Source organism: Oreochromis aureus, linkage group 17, assembly GCF_013358895.1.
Source record: "Oreochromis aureus strain Israel breed Guangdong linkage group 17, ZZ_aureus, whole genome shotgun sequence".
Taxonomy (NCBI): domain Eukaryota; kingdom Metazoa; phylum Chordata; class Actinopteri; order Cichliformes; family Cichlidae; genus Oreochromis; species Oreochromis aureus.
In genome coordinates, this window is record NC_052958.1 from 12071662 (window position 1) to 12085610 (window position 13949).

Consider the following 13949-nt stretch of genomic DNA (forward strand, 5'->3'; position numbering starts at 1 on the left):
CCCCAGTGGGCGTGTCTCTCTCCGTCCTGCCTTGAGTAGGCCAGGGGTACTTAAGTGCAGAAGAGCTCCAGGGATTGAAAGCTTTTGCTTTGCAGCTTGTGACCTCTGTGTAAGCGCTTACCTCTGCACTGTGGAGAGGAAGGTGTTTTGATGATTTAGCATTTCTAATGTACTCTTTATGTTTAGTGACCAACATCTAGGAATTGTTGTTTCTTTTAGATGGAGACAGCAGATAAAAACCTTTACTTTATCGCCTCTTTTTTCAACCCCGAGACTTTTAGTTTCCTACATCCCCTGTACTCTTCTGGGAACATAAAAGTTTTGCATAACTAAGAACACGTAAGCTCAGATTTCAGTTGTACCAAGAGTACTAGGTTTCAATTTCTCCTGAAAGTAAAGAAATTTGCATGCCATTTAATCTCATAGTGCAGCATGGATGAACCTTGACACACTACACTAGTGTGTAAATATGTTCCTGTCCTATTTAAAGAAAAAAATCAAGATGGGCAAAATGTCAAACACCTGGTTTCAAAACAGTAGTCCACAAACCAGTGGGTGTAGTCTCAGTCGATCATTTGTCTAAAGTCCGTTATCCACGCCTAAGTACTGCCATGAACCTGAAGCAGCCTAAGCAGGGCTGCATGTCCACAGCCGTTTTTCCACTAGCGGCTTTTATTTCCTCCACAAATCCTGCACTTACTTCTAGTTGAAAACTGTTCGAACTAGTTTTTAACATTGCTATGCTCATTAATGCCATTTCGTACCAACTAATCCAAATCAAAGAGAGGCAGGACGTATGACAACTACTTTCAACCACTGTGACGAAGAAACTGACCATCGCTGTAATTGAGAAGCCAGTTATTTATCATCTAACAATGAAGAAGGTGGTTTTTGTACCTAAGAAGTGCTTGAGAGGAGCCTTTCAAGTGGCAGTTGTGACCTGTCAGGATTAGCTTTTTCAAATTGGAGTAAAACATTTTAATAATTTTAATGATGTATGCTGCACAAGAAAACAGCACATTACTTTTTATAATGAGCCTTTAGAGCTGTGATATTTGGGTAGAGCTAGAGAAACTGTAAATATATTAAACTCAGTGAACTGTTGCTAGAGCAATGCTGCCTCATACACTTTTCCTTAAAATTAAAACCAAATTTTATTTTGAGTTGAACACCTAACCAAAAATACTAAGATGGAAAATTATATCAAAACAAGCTGTGGCTGGAACGACCGCAAGAAGGCTTGCATCATTACCTGTCTCAGTGCCATGGCTCATTGTGCTGTGCTTGTAGGAGCAGCAAAAGTGTTAATGTGTTGCCATGAAGCGGTGTCGCTGTCTGGACATACGGCGTGGTGAGCCTGTCATGCCCTGACACAGGCGAGCAGCTAAACTTAAAGTGTGGAGTGAGAGGAATGCCAAGGTCCAGTAAGCCCCTCGGGGCAATTAGGAAGGGAAGAGGAGATTCTACTGGGGAACAAGTGTGTGTTTTCATGTGTGTGTGAGACAGAAATAGAGTTGAGAGACTCAGTTGGAGTTCATGAGCTCGTTTTCAGCCAGAGAAGTAACCAGTGAGCAAAGGAGTTCATGTGCAGTCAAGAGAACGAGAAGGGTAAGACAGCAAAGTTTAATCTGCCTTCCTCTTACAATATCACCACTACATCTACACACACTCAGCTACTGCACCAACCAACACACATGCGTGCCTAACCCTATCCTCAGGGACAAAGCTGGACATACCAGATCTGAATCACCCAAACAGAAAGCAGCTTTTTAAATCTCTTTATCTGTTTAAGTTGTCTGATGGTCAGTGACTTTAAAATTTTCATCCAGACGGAAATGTCTGAACTGAGGAAAGAACTGGTACAAAATTCTGTGCATTCTTAGTCACTTAGTCATTACGATAGATTTTACCAAAAATTATTGCTCTCATGCATATGATATTTTGGATCATTTTAGTGTCAAACAGTTATCCAGTGAAATAGCTTAACACCTGCAACACAGACTACTACACAGATGAATTCTCACTGGCTTTTCCTTCAGTGCCTCAAGACATCTGTGGCTTGAAAACATTCCAACAGAATGCCCTGAAACATCTTTTTCCTGTTACTCCGAGGACATGAACCTATATGTATTAATTTAGGTGATTTTTAACTTTCAATTTAAAGCCATGCTTAGGTAGAATTTTATCAGTGCTTTGGTAAATGTAAACTAACTACCATTGGCCGCTTTGTGTTTGGTGGTGCAAGGCAAGGCCCCAGTCATACAGGCCTAGAAACCAGTCCATGACCATCTGGCAACCACCGTCATCAGGAAGAAAAATTTGTATTCCCCAACTGGTTGTGAGTGGTTGCTGGAAGTTGATGGCAGTGGCTGGGAACATGATGAAGTCCCAGTCATCACAGACCTACAGACCAGTCAGAAACCCACTTGCAACCACATGTCGCTAAGGAAAAATGTTGCCAAGGAAAAATATATATTCCCCAACCAGTTGGGAAATGCCTCCTTGTGATTGATTAAGATGAAGTTGAAGAGTCTTCATTTCTGGTTTGCATTACACTTTTTCAAGTTGCAGTACCACTTGGCTAGTAGTTAGCAAATATTTGTAGGCTAACATGAAAAACTAATGGCAACTATGGAAATCTGCTAGCAACCAAAGCAATCACTGGGAGGCCTTTGGTGCAGCACCTTCTTTGCAACCGATTTCACCCACTGACAGCCAGCAATGTCAAAGAATCAGTCAGGTAATACACACGTTTCCCTAGCAACTGGTGGTTTCCAGATGGTTGTGGACTGGTCTCCAATGTGGTGGACAACTCGTGAGCCATGTGCACATGATGTCACATGAGAAACCTCAACAGCCAGCACTGCATTTTTAATTCAAAGCAAAAATGTTACATTCCCATGTTTACATCAAAGTTCTTAGGTAAGTTTCAAAGTAAAGCATCCCAAAAAATAGGTTTTCACTTTGATGAAACTTGTCTCTCCTCCAAAGTTAAATGAGGTTTGGGATGTTAAATGGGTTCATGGTGTTCAGTCACAGCTTCTCGCTGGCCTCACATACAGGAGACACCGTCATCCTGCTATGAGTCAACAGCAATTGGAGCAGAGGGATATTATGCACATGGTTAACTAGGTCAGCCTAGGACATACTGTGGCTGTCTAGTCAATTCAACATAGAATTATTTCCATACTGATTGGGTTTAACCTTTTGCAGACTCCAGCACACCCACTCACAGATTAAAACTTAACTAACACTTACTTGCTGCAGCAGACAAATCTTTTGCTTATTGTAGATTTTTAATGCTTCGTAAGTTATGAAGATTAACGTTTGAGCTTTTAAAGGCTTATCGGCATACTGTATTAGCACAACAAGGTTATTTAGCTCTCTTAGGCTTAGAGCTGGACTTGCATCCCATCCCCCCCAGTATGCTCAAAGTTCAAAAGACTCATACCGACTATCTTCAGTAAACCACCTCCAGATAGATTTTTCACCCATAACTAAAGATTTGAGAGGTGCAGTCAACTTTCAGAAGCAGACATGCTCACACAGACTACTATTTGAAATGAGATTCTGAGGTTTACAGATGCTACATTTAATATATAATATTTAATTAAAAGTTAAAAAAAAAAAAAAAATATATATATATATATATATATATATATATATATATATATATATATATATATATATATATATATATGCACATGTATAAAAACTTCTACAGCACAACAAGAAAAACATGTTAGCAAAGGCAAGCCTTACTCTACCTGAAGCTAAAGAAACTTTGACCAAAGCCACAGTCACTGCACTGCAACCTTTGATCTTTCATGCTGTATATGCACTGACAAGTTGGAACAGCGTCATGCTTAGCTGGCAATTTAGCAGTCCTTTGATTAAAACCTGATGGTGCAATTTGGAAACATAATGACCTGTTTATTACAAAGACAGGAACTAATTGAATAAGTGGAAAATGAGTAAAGAGGATTAGAGATAGTGGAGCCCTATTTCTCTTTTGGCTGAGGCCCAGGAATTCTTTACTTTGGCATTGTTGAGCAATAAAAAGAAGCTGTATTGTTTAGGAAACCAACTGAGAAACCAGGAAATGCTATAGTGAGTCTGCTCATTGAGGGCTCCTGTCTTTTGGGCATGAGGAACTAAAATACGGACGCGTCTCTTTCCGAGTTCTCTTTCTGCTAAAAGATTTGCCTGAAGTGTAACACAGAAGTTGTCACCTACTGAAAACTAAATCAACACGGAAGGCTGTTCAAATTAATAATTTCAAATTAATGGATTTCAGAACAATATATATATTGTTCTAGTGTTTTTCGACCTCACACCACTATCGACAGCACAAAGTTTTTCATTGGCGTTATGGAAAAATCATGCTATGGCCTAAAAAAACGTCAAAATTGGTTTTCCACCAATGATTCTTTGAACGTTACAGACATGTGACATGTGATTTCCAACCTCATCATGTAAAGCTGTTGGGATGTTTGACAATCGCAGTGACATTGTAGGGTCAACTGAGTAAGGTCCCAGTCACACAGCCTACAAACTGGCCTACAACCATCTGGCAACCAGTGGTCATGAGGGGAAAGATATATATTTCCTGACTGGTTGGAAAAAACCCCTTTACAATTGCTTTGGCTACTAGCATCTTGCTGTATTTGACCATAGTTTGAATGTTAAATGCCAATTTTTCAACAAACACTCGCTGAGCATGAGTGAAACTGTGAAAAGTGTGACAAAACCAGAAAAACAGGGAATACTTGCCTTCAAATTAAAAGCTTTTCCTTCTGAAACGCCTTCTGCTGTCTGGAGTCCTGCGGCACAAATTTCACTTTTTCAGTTTCTGTTTTGCATTTCATTTTTTCAAGTTTTACTGCAGCTTGTTGAGTAGTTGGCAAGTATTTGCAGACAAACTAACAACTGCCGAGCAAACAGCCGGCAGTTCAAAGCAACTGCAAGGAAACATTTGGAGCAGCACTCTTTTAGCGATTAATATAATATATTTAATATGTTCACATGTTTGGGCTTCAGGTTCATTGCTTCTTGTTGGATGGTTTTACACTGTATTCCCATACATCATTTCTCCTTCCTCCACCCCACACTTCAAAATACTGTTTAGTAAAGCTGTTGTGGTAATGATTAAATTTATTAAACAAATTCATATTAAACTGCTAACTGTAAATTCATTTATTTATTATCCATTTGCATTGCTCTTGTATAACAATGTCACATCAACTACATTTGCCCCCAGGTGCAAGGTAAAATGACAGATGTGCTTGCTTTTTTAGGACATTTGCCAACAAACAGTACAAAGCAATGTCCAATCCTGAGTTAATATTCATCACATCAGCATCTTTGCTAATGATCTTCACATTAATGTTTAAACTGCTGCACTAAACTGTTTCCATTTTAGGATCAAGCTTGGAGCGTCAAACAGGTTATGCCCTGTTTTGTGATTAACCCTGGCAGCCATACACTACAGCTGGAAGCGCAACACAACATCCAGCACCGTGAAGCTCCAAGGCTGTAGACATGACAAGGACAGAGCAGGTAATCAATTATGCCCTCTATGGTATCCTTTCTGTCAGACTGAAGGGAACACAAATTATGAAATGGCTATTGAGAGCAGAATCTTTCGCCAGCTACAGTTTGGACAGGTTTGCAGCCAGACCTTGAAATCAATCATCATGGTCGAGCGAGGAAGGGAAGTTAATTCTAGTTGAGGCACAAGTGGTAAAGCCTGCTGAAGGATTCACAGTGAGCTGCAAATTGTTCACCGAGGTTTGTCAGAACCTTGGATTCTACTACTGTAAGGACATTTTTTTTAGAGTCAGTCTCAAAAGCTCAGCAGCATTCCTGTCTGACAAAGCTCTATTTGCCTTTCAGTGTGGTTGTTGGTTGAATTAAGTGAAAAGAAAAAAAATTAAAAACAAACAACAACTGCAAATAGCTTTTTTATTCAGATAGACATCTGGTCGCAGAGGCTTTATTACCAATCTGCAAGGTCCCTCCAGATTTATCTTTCTGTTCTCTCCCTGCTGTGCCTTCATTCTCCCTCTTTTCCCATTCTCTCTTTCTGCCTGCCATCCTATATCAGACCCACTGCTTCTGCAGTGCCCTCAAGCACAGTCACAAATTGACATGCTGAATTCTCAGCTGGGACATTAAACCCTGGGGATCAAGCATACAGAGAAAGCTCAAGGGAGATTGTTTATGTTCATCACAAGGTGTACTAGCTGGATTTCCTTGTGAAAGGACCAAAGTCCCTCATCTCTAATCTGCAGCTAGGCTTTGAGTGAGAAAAAAAACTGCAAATAATCTTTTTATAAGTTAAAACCAATCACACAACATTAAAACCACAGGCTGAACTGATGCAATGTCCTGCTAGGAATTCTTGCATTAATGTTAATATTGGTTTGACACATAAACAGTGCTGCAGGCCAAGCACACACCACCATCCCATGGTAACACTTCCTGATGGCAGTTCATCACACTGCAAAAACAGCTCAAACTCCTCAGATCACAATCAAACGGAGCATCGGTGAAACATGTTGGAACAGGCCAGCTAGGCCTATACCACGACACACCACCCACAGGACCCAAAGCGCTGTGTTGCCAGCGTCCTTGTGCCAGTAATCACAGGACACCTCCAGCGCTCCCATGCCCATGTCCTGCCAGGTCAGAGCTGTTTTGGCAGCAAGAAAGGTACCAATGCATTATTTGCAAGGTGTGTTTTAATGCTGTGGACGATCCATGTACATCCTTTTAAGGGTGATGATTTATCTAAGCGGAGTAATGGACAGATGGAATAGAAGAAAATGTCTCCTCAATTATGAAAAATTGTATCACTTTGATGCCTTCATTTGTTAGTGGATGATGCTTGCAGGAACGTACTGGGATTGCGCTGCTTCAGTAGAATGATTGCTCTTATTCTTGCAAATGAGGACATATGATTAAATTTATAGTGCCACACACACACATTAGCGTTTGTTCTACACACTTCCACATGGAGTTGCGCAGGAGTATGAGCACACTGGGTTCGAAAAGGTACCACATTAATACTATATGTGCATTTTCTCGAACCCGCGCCTACGCACACACTTCTTGTCTTTTCAGGTCAGCTCAGTAGAGAGCACTCTGTGGTAATGAGCTGCTCCACTTTCATGACAGATGGAAAATGTGCAGCATGCTGCGCTCTTCTCCTCCCTTCCCTTCTCCACTCCGCTTCGCCCAGTTCGCCCGACCATCCATCCACCCAACGGCGCCGGCACTTCAATGTATCAAATGATCGGGACGTGGCAACGAGAGGAGGAGCCACTTGGAGTTGAGGCAGTGGAAAGAACGCCTCACCCTGTTCATCAATATTGCAGCTTTACCTGGTGAAAGCTAACACTGCCCAACATATTCCATCGTGTCATTGGAAGAAAGGATCAGATACCTTGGCTTGACATGCCAACATTGTTACCTGTACAAATGATGACGCAAAGCTTGCTTAATTTTTCATGGTCTCTTTGAAGGAGGAGGAGAAGTTTGGAGGCACTGGAAAACAGAACGTGTTCAAGAGTGCTATTATCAACAAGGAGGTCATGTTTGTTCTAGGCTGACAAGGTGAGAAGCGAAAGAAACCTGAAGAACACGAGCTCCTCCTGGTGCAACAGGCTCATAAGAGAAGCCTGATCTTCAGGTGTACCTAAAAAGGATTTGCATCATTTTATTCTAAGCCAATATGGGAAGCCACAAAAATAAAGAGCAAACCTGCAGCGCCTCAATGTCAATAATACATATGCACAGCATTCCTCTACTGACTACATTTACCTGTCTACCTCTCGAAACAATTACAAGAATGATCTGAAAAAAAAAGAAGCAATATTTACAATTAGTTTAGTGGGTTATCCATTGGGTTGGTAAGCTAGAAGGTTGGTGGTTCAAGGGGGACACAGGGGACACAAACCCCCCTTTGAGTTGGGTCAGGAAGGGATCCAACATAAAACTCAGCCAAAGGAAACACCAAAGCCAACATGTGAAGCTAACTGCTGTGACAAGGGACAACTTTTTTTTTTTTTACTCTACAAATCAAACATAAGAAACCTGCATAAAGGCCCTCTTTATCTTTCCCTCTATAATAGCACTTGTCTGTACAAGAAACCTGAACCAGCTGGCTTCACAAGTACATCAAGTGTTGCAGATTTATTTTGGTCTCTATTAATCATCCAGCACACTACAGCATAGATGTTTTAGGATTTGCTTCTAATTTAATTTAGTAAAGGTGAAAAAATGGAATGAAGGCAGTGCAATCATAAATAAAAGAGCAGCTACAGATTTGTGATAAATAAATAAAGGTTATACTAGTTCGTACAGTAGCTAGCAAACAGACGACCCTTCACTAATGAACCACCTGCACCAGCTCAGCTCCTGCGTGAATGAACGTAACTTGAGTGAAGCGTAAAAGTGACTCAAATTCATATTCTGTCATGACGCTGCTCGTCTGAGCTGTGGTAACTGCTGCATATCTCATTGGTCAGAGGCAGAGTGCTGTCATGATAGCAGACTGCGTGCGTGGGATTGTGTGTGCCTGATCGTGTGTGGGTGTGTAACACGGTCTGGCTGAGGTCAGGGTTGGTGCACATTTAATCTGCTCTCTGTTTCCAGGCCACTCCAAGGACTTTGACACATCACTTCTGCATCTATTATTCATAACTGTGGTATTAGACTGTGTGTCTGTGTGCGCAGATGCATGTGCGTGCATGTGTGGGCACAACACACCGTCCTTCTGAAGCACAATGTGGCTCAAAATTCGCCAGAATTTTTTTGCAGCTATAATATCAACCTTGTTGCATAATCACAAAATTTCTACCACATACAAACTTACACTCACGCACGGGCACACTGTGCTCCCACTCCAGTTGCACAACCCCTGAATTTTAGGGATAGAATGGCCTTGTTTCATAAGCAGTCTGCTGCCTACTGGCAGCTGTGCTGTCAGATGAGGTCATTACTTGGGGCGGGTCACAAGCACAGTCTGGGCATAATGTTGGACACCATTGTGAAAACCCACCGTGTGTGAATGAGAATGACAGCCAAGGGCGACCCTAGAGCTGTGACAATCCTGTTGTGGGGAGGCTGCAGGGCATTTGTATTGTTTCTGTTTTGAGTCGTGTTACCTCGCTGGTTTGTGCAGCGATGCATCGAGGAAACAGGGAACAGAGGAGTTGAACGATGCCTGTGTGTGTCGGTGTGTGAGTGCAGGCTGGTATTATTATCAGCTCAATGCCAGGGTGGGGTGAATGGCTTCAGTGTTATCTCTGGAGCACAGCTTGTTTACGCTAATAAACACAACTCTAACTCCACTCCAGCCAATTGTAAAGCGGGCATTTGCCTATTGACGCCACTCCAAAGCAAGAAATCATCTGGGATATGAATATACACGAGAACAATGTTGGTGCCTCACATTGTTGTATGCTGAACAATTTCTCTGGATGCTCACATGCCAGCAATAATCAGACACTGACGCCTCTTTTGAATTCAGTGATCCCCATTGTTGAGTTTGTGTTGACAGATTTTTCTGCCTTTCAGAAAACTTCTTGGTGCTGCAGATCAGGCCGCAAAGACACGCAAAGTTCAGATGAACCACTTATTTGGGCATCTGTACCAGGAAATTGTTTCAGCTCTTTCCATGAAAGTAAAGACCTCATTTAATGTCAATGGTCAACATGTTCCTGAAGAAGACTTGTGCTAATACTGCATGGGGGAGTGGAGCACTCAAATCATTTCATCCAGTAGCTAAAGCTTCTTTAAATCCCTCCAAACATGAATTTTTCGACCAATAGGAAAATAGTTAATATGATGGGAGTAAAACACCACTCCATCCAATAGTCAAGCACCTCAGTTGTTTACCCAAATCTCTGCAATCCCTCCGTGAATATTTATTCAGCCAATGCGAGGGCAGTAGCCCCAGCGCACAAGGACAAATGTCTGACGATTTCCTGCTGGCATCTAGCGTGAGTGTGTCTTAATCCCTCTGTGCAGTAGGCTATTTTGAAGAAGTGACTACAGAGTGTGATGGATATGTGCACATGCTTCACTGCCTGTGCTCACGTATGTTAATGTGGCCGTCTACATATGACCGTCTTCATTTTTCTTCATGTAGCGGATTGTTTTCTGTGTCACCTCTTTAACCTCTAGCTTCCCCACGCCCACCCCCCGCCGCCCCCTCTGCACCCCACCAAAGCCGCTTTGAGCTCTTTGCTCTGACATCACGGTAGTCATCATCAGTAGGCATGGAACAGACCATTAGGTGAGAAAGCGGGGGGAGATTACTCGCGAATCAGAACACTTTAGCTTTGGCACTAAAGAGAGAGTCTGAAAATCCACCTCGGGATGTAACAATGAGAAATTCTTGGCTTTCTTTTTTGTTTTTGTGGGTTTTTTTGTGTCAGAGCATCTTTGATTACAACATACATCTGATGCTCTACCAAAAAAAAAAGTATACTATAGCATCCCTTTGGCACAGAAGGAATGCTCCAAATATCTCTGCATCAGCAGAATAAAACTACCACTCTCTCTGGTTCACTCTTCATATTGTTGTTTTAAACTATTACTAGTGAGAGGTCATGACTTATGGATCTGTGCTGAATAAAAGGAGTCAAGAACAAAAGAGTCAATGTCTGCAAGTTAAACTGTTTGCCTCTAGGAAAGTGCAGTGACGTGTCAGTCCGGCAGGTCTTAGGCAGTCCTAGTCCGAGCTCCATGACACTGTGGGGAAAAGTCAGACACTAGAAGTTTCCATGAGCTCTACAAGCCAATCCTCTGTAAGGCTGCTAGCATGACTAAGGTGTCACAGTGACCTCCTGGACGTCTGTTTCAAGTTCACAGATGTGATGTAACACAGGCATCTCTTGACTCCATTAGTGGATCCACCAGGCTAATGACATGTTATTTTAAGAACAAACTGCACAATAAACGGAGGTATTCTGTGATCTGCATTTGTTTTAAATTAAATTTGGGGAATTCTTTATTAAATCTGCCTAATGTGCGAGTTCTGAAAACAACATGTGAGCAGAATAGTAGGTACTGCAGGTTATCTGTGTTTGGGCACACAATTGTATGAATATCCGTTACATGCCACCTCCCTCTGTCTCTCACCACATTATTCGTCTGCTTGTTTACTGTGATCAGTTTGATAAAAATGTGAAATCAGCATCCAAGCACTTTAAAGAAGAAAGATAATGCCGTAATTTCTCTATAGCTTAAAGAAAACCTAAAAAATAGTCTTCAAATCAGCAAATCCTTATTTGATGTATCAAAATCAACAGCACTTCACCCCATAAAAATCTTACTTGATTTTAATTTCAAAATCAACTCTTTGTGAAATTCTAACACAAGTCTTTCTACATTTAAGTCCTGTTTTAAGCTTTAAAATTTTACGTTTTCACTTTTTAATGTTTTCTAAAAGCTTCAAAGCTTTAGAGTCACATACACAGATACATTTCATACATTTATCTTCACTTTTTTTTAATGAATTTTAAACTTGAAGATGTCAAACTGCGTCTGTTCTTTCATTTGCAAACAGATAAATATTCACTTGTAGCGCGTTTGTAAATGACTACAATTCTGATAAAAACTCCCCTAGGTCTGCAGAAATGGCTGATCAGTCACACACAGTGTTATGGCTACAGTCTAATCACAGTAAAGTTGCCAGGCTCACTAAGGGGGCAAATTTCGCTAGCTGGCTGAAAAGATTGTACATATATTTCTCCCCCCCCTCATAATTAAGAGGTTTGTGTTGTTTCTTTTAGAAACTGTTAAAAAGCTACATTTTTCTGGCACAGTTTTCAGAGATATTTGCAGACAGAAAAGTTCAGATGACAAACACTGAAAATATAAGAAAGTCCAGATGTTCTTGAATGTGTCATTGCTTGGCTGTGTTTGTGGGCAACCAGGATTCATGGCATGGCATCTGCAATGATGCTGAAGAGTGGTCAGTTTGACAAACGAGAAGTTTGCTATCTTTACAAGATTATACTATTTGGGGAAGAGCACAAATCCTCCAGTGCAAGTGGTCACAAAGTTACTACTGTGGAGTGAGCTATTCATAGCAGAGGCAGAGATTTTAAGCAGAAGGCCTCGAAGGGGAAAGTTCAACTAAAATCAAGTGTTATTTTTCTTTATCACACGCAGATTTGGGGAACTCTTTATCCCACCTTGCCACTGTTTTGGATTACATGACCGTAAGTTCTGAACTGCCAACTTAGCGCACTGAAAGGGCAACAGGAAAATGTAAAATCCAGAAGTGAAAAATGGAAAGAAGTTCAACTTTAACAGCTGAAGTGAAACCTCAAAGGCAACGGTTAAACTGAGGAGGAAATGAAAAGCATATAAAAGGCAATGGAAAATGATTTACTTGGATATGAAATTATTGTGGTTTATGAATTTACCATTTTTCTCCCTCTGTTTTGCATTTGGCATTTGAATTAATATTAAAATAAAAATGTTTATATAATTTTCAATTATGTGCAGTTATCATCCTTACAAAACAGTTTAGTACTGAGTCATAATAATATACTGTTTTTTACCCTCAGATGCTTTATGTTTTCTAGCCGCTGCATGGAAAGCCAAACTCATCTGACATCTTATCAAGACACAACCTATGGTTGACCAAAGTATTTCCAAATCCTACTTGACCATCTAGTGGTAAAACAGTACAAATATTACTTGAAATAAATGTCACGAACGCAGGTGTTGATGAATCATGTACACAACAGCTGCCAAGGACGCAAACAAGACAAGATAGCAATGTTTCACTTCCTTTTTCAGTCTTGGCCACAAGAGATAGGAACCGATAAACAAAAAAGCTCTAAGTTTCCACTGGGGCAGGCATTTTCTCACACTAAGCATATAATAAATATCAGACTAACACGCTGGAGAATATTATCTGAGCTAATGATGTCACATGGGTTTCCAAAAAGCGTGTATTCTGGAAACCCATGACGCACAGAAACTATTTACTTACTCTGAACTAAGAGAATTCAATGAAAACAACACATAAACTACTGCAAACAGGCACTCACAAACATATACACACTCTCCACAACCCAAATTCAGGCTTTGCCCCTGCAGTCCTGCGGCAGACGGATCCGGTGACACTGTAGCCTTAATAATAACAACACCTGCTTTATAAAAAGAAATGGAACCACATCCACAAGCTAAACCAACTGGACACGGGCAGCATTTTTAGCTATCTGAAATCCCCCATCTCCAGTTGTTCGGCCTACTTGCTGAAGGACTTTCCAGGTTCCAGTAGTATTTAATGTTGGCTGACATAATGTTGTATTAACAGCTATTGTGGATGGATGACTCACATTCCTGCTAGGACACCCTTGGCGTAATATCACTACAGCTGGGAAGCCCCACTCTGGAAGCCCCTAAATGTCCCCAGAACCTCCCCCAACAGCTTGACTTTAGCCCCCATTTCAGCCCAGTAAGCTGGCTGCAGCCGCGTGGTTAAAAATAAACCGCCAAGATGCCACGTTGGTCCTGAGGACATGTGTCTCCATAGCAACCCGAGATGACAGGTTACTGGAGGTTAAAGGTCGGATCTTAAGAGAATCATGTGACCTTGGGGACGTGGAGGGGTGTAAAGATGAGAGTGGTCAGTCAGTCAGAAAAGTAGCAGCTGCAGCAACCACAAAGAAAATCCCTTCAGTGAGAGGAAGAGCGCATGGCATTTCTGCCCTCCACTGTTGCTCAGCGGAAAATATAAACATGCCCTTTGCAACTGAGCAAAAGTCATTATGTAATTTAGCCAACAATGGTTTTCAGCAGCACATTTTCAATTATCTACAATCCAAAACGAAGGCCATTTACGCTTTTTCCCAGGAGAAAAATGCAAGAGATTTTTCTCGTGGAAAATTAACCAGAAAGTAACTATGCAAAATCAATAC

The 13949-nt window shown here is 41.2% G+C and overlaps 2 long non-coding RNA genes across 2 annotated transcripts in view; one reads left to right on the forward strand and one right to left on the reverse strand.

Annotated features, from left to right (window-relative positions):
* LOC120433863 overlaps window positions 1–13949 on the reverse strand; it is a 68323-nt gene that overhangs the window by 6243 nt on the left and 48131 nt on the right. The gene's annotated exons all lie outside the window — the stretch shown is intronic.
* The window catches only part of LOC120433864, a 36431-nt gene continuing 23845 nt past the window's right edge, over window positions 1364–13949 (forward strand). The window contains exons 1-2 of the long non-coding RNA XR_005608800.1: window positions 1364–1608; window positions 5423–5559. This is a non-coding gene — a long non-coding RNA (uncharacterized LOC120433864). The remainder of the gene's footprint in view (window positions 1609–5422; window positions 5560–13949) is intronic.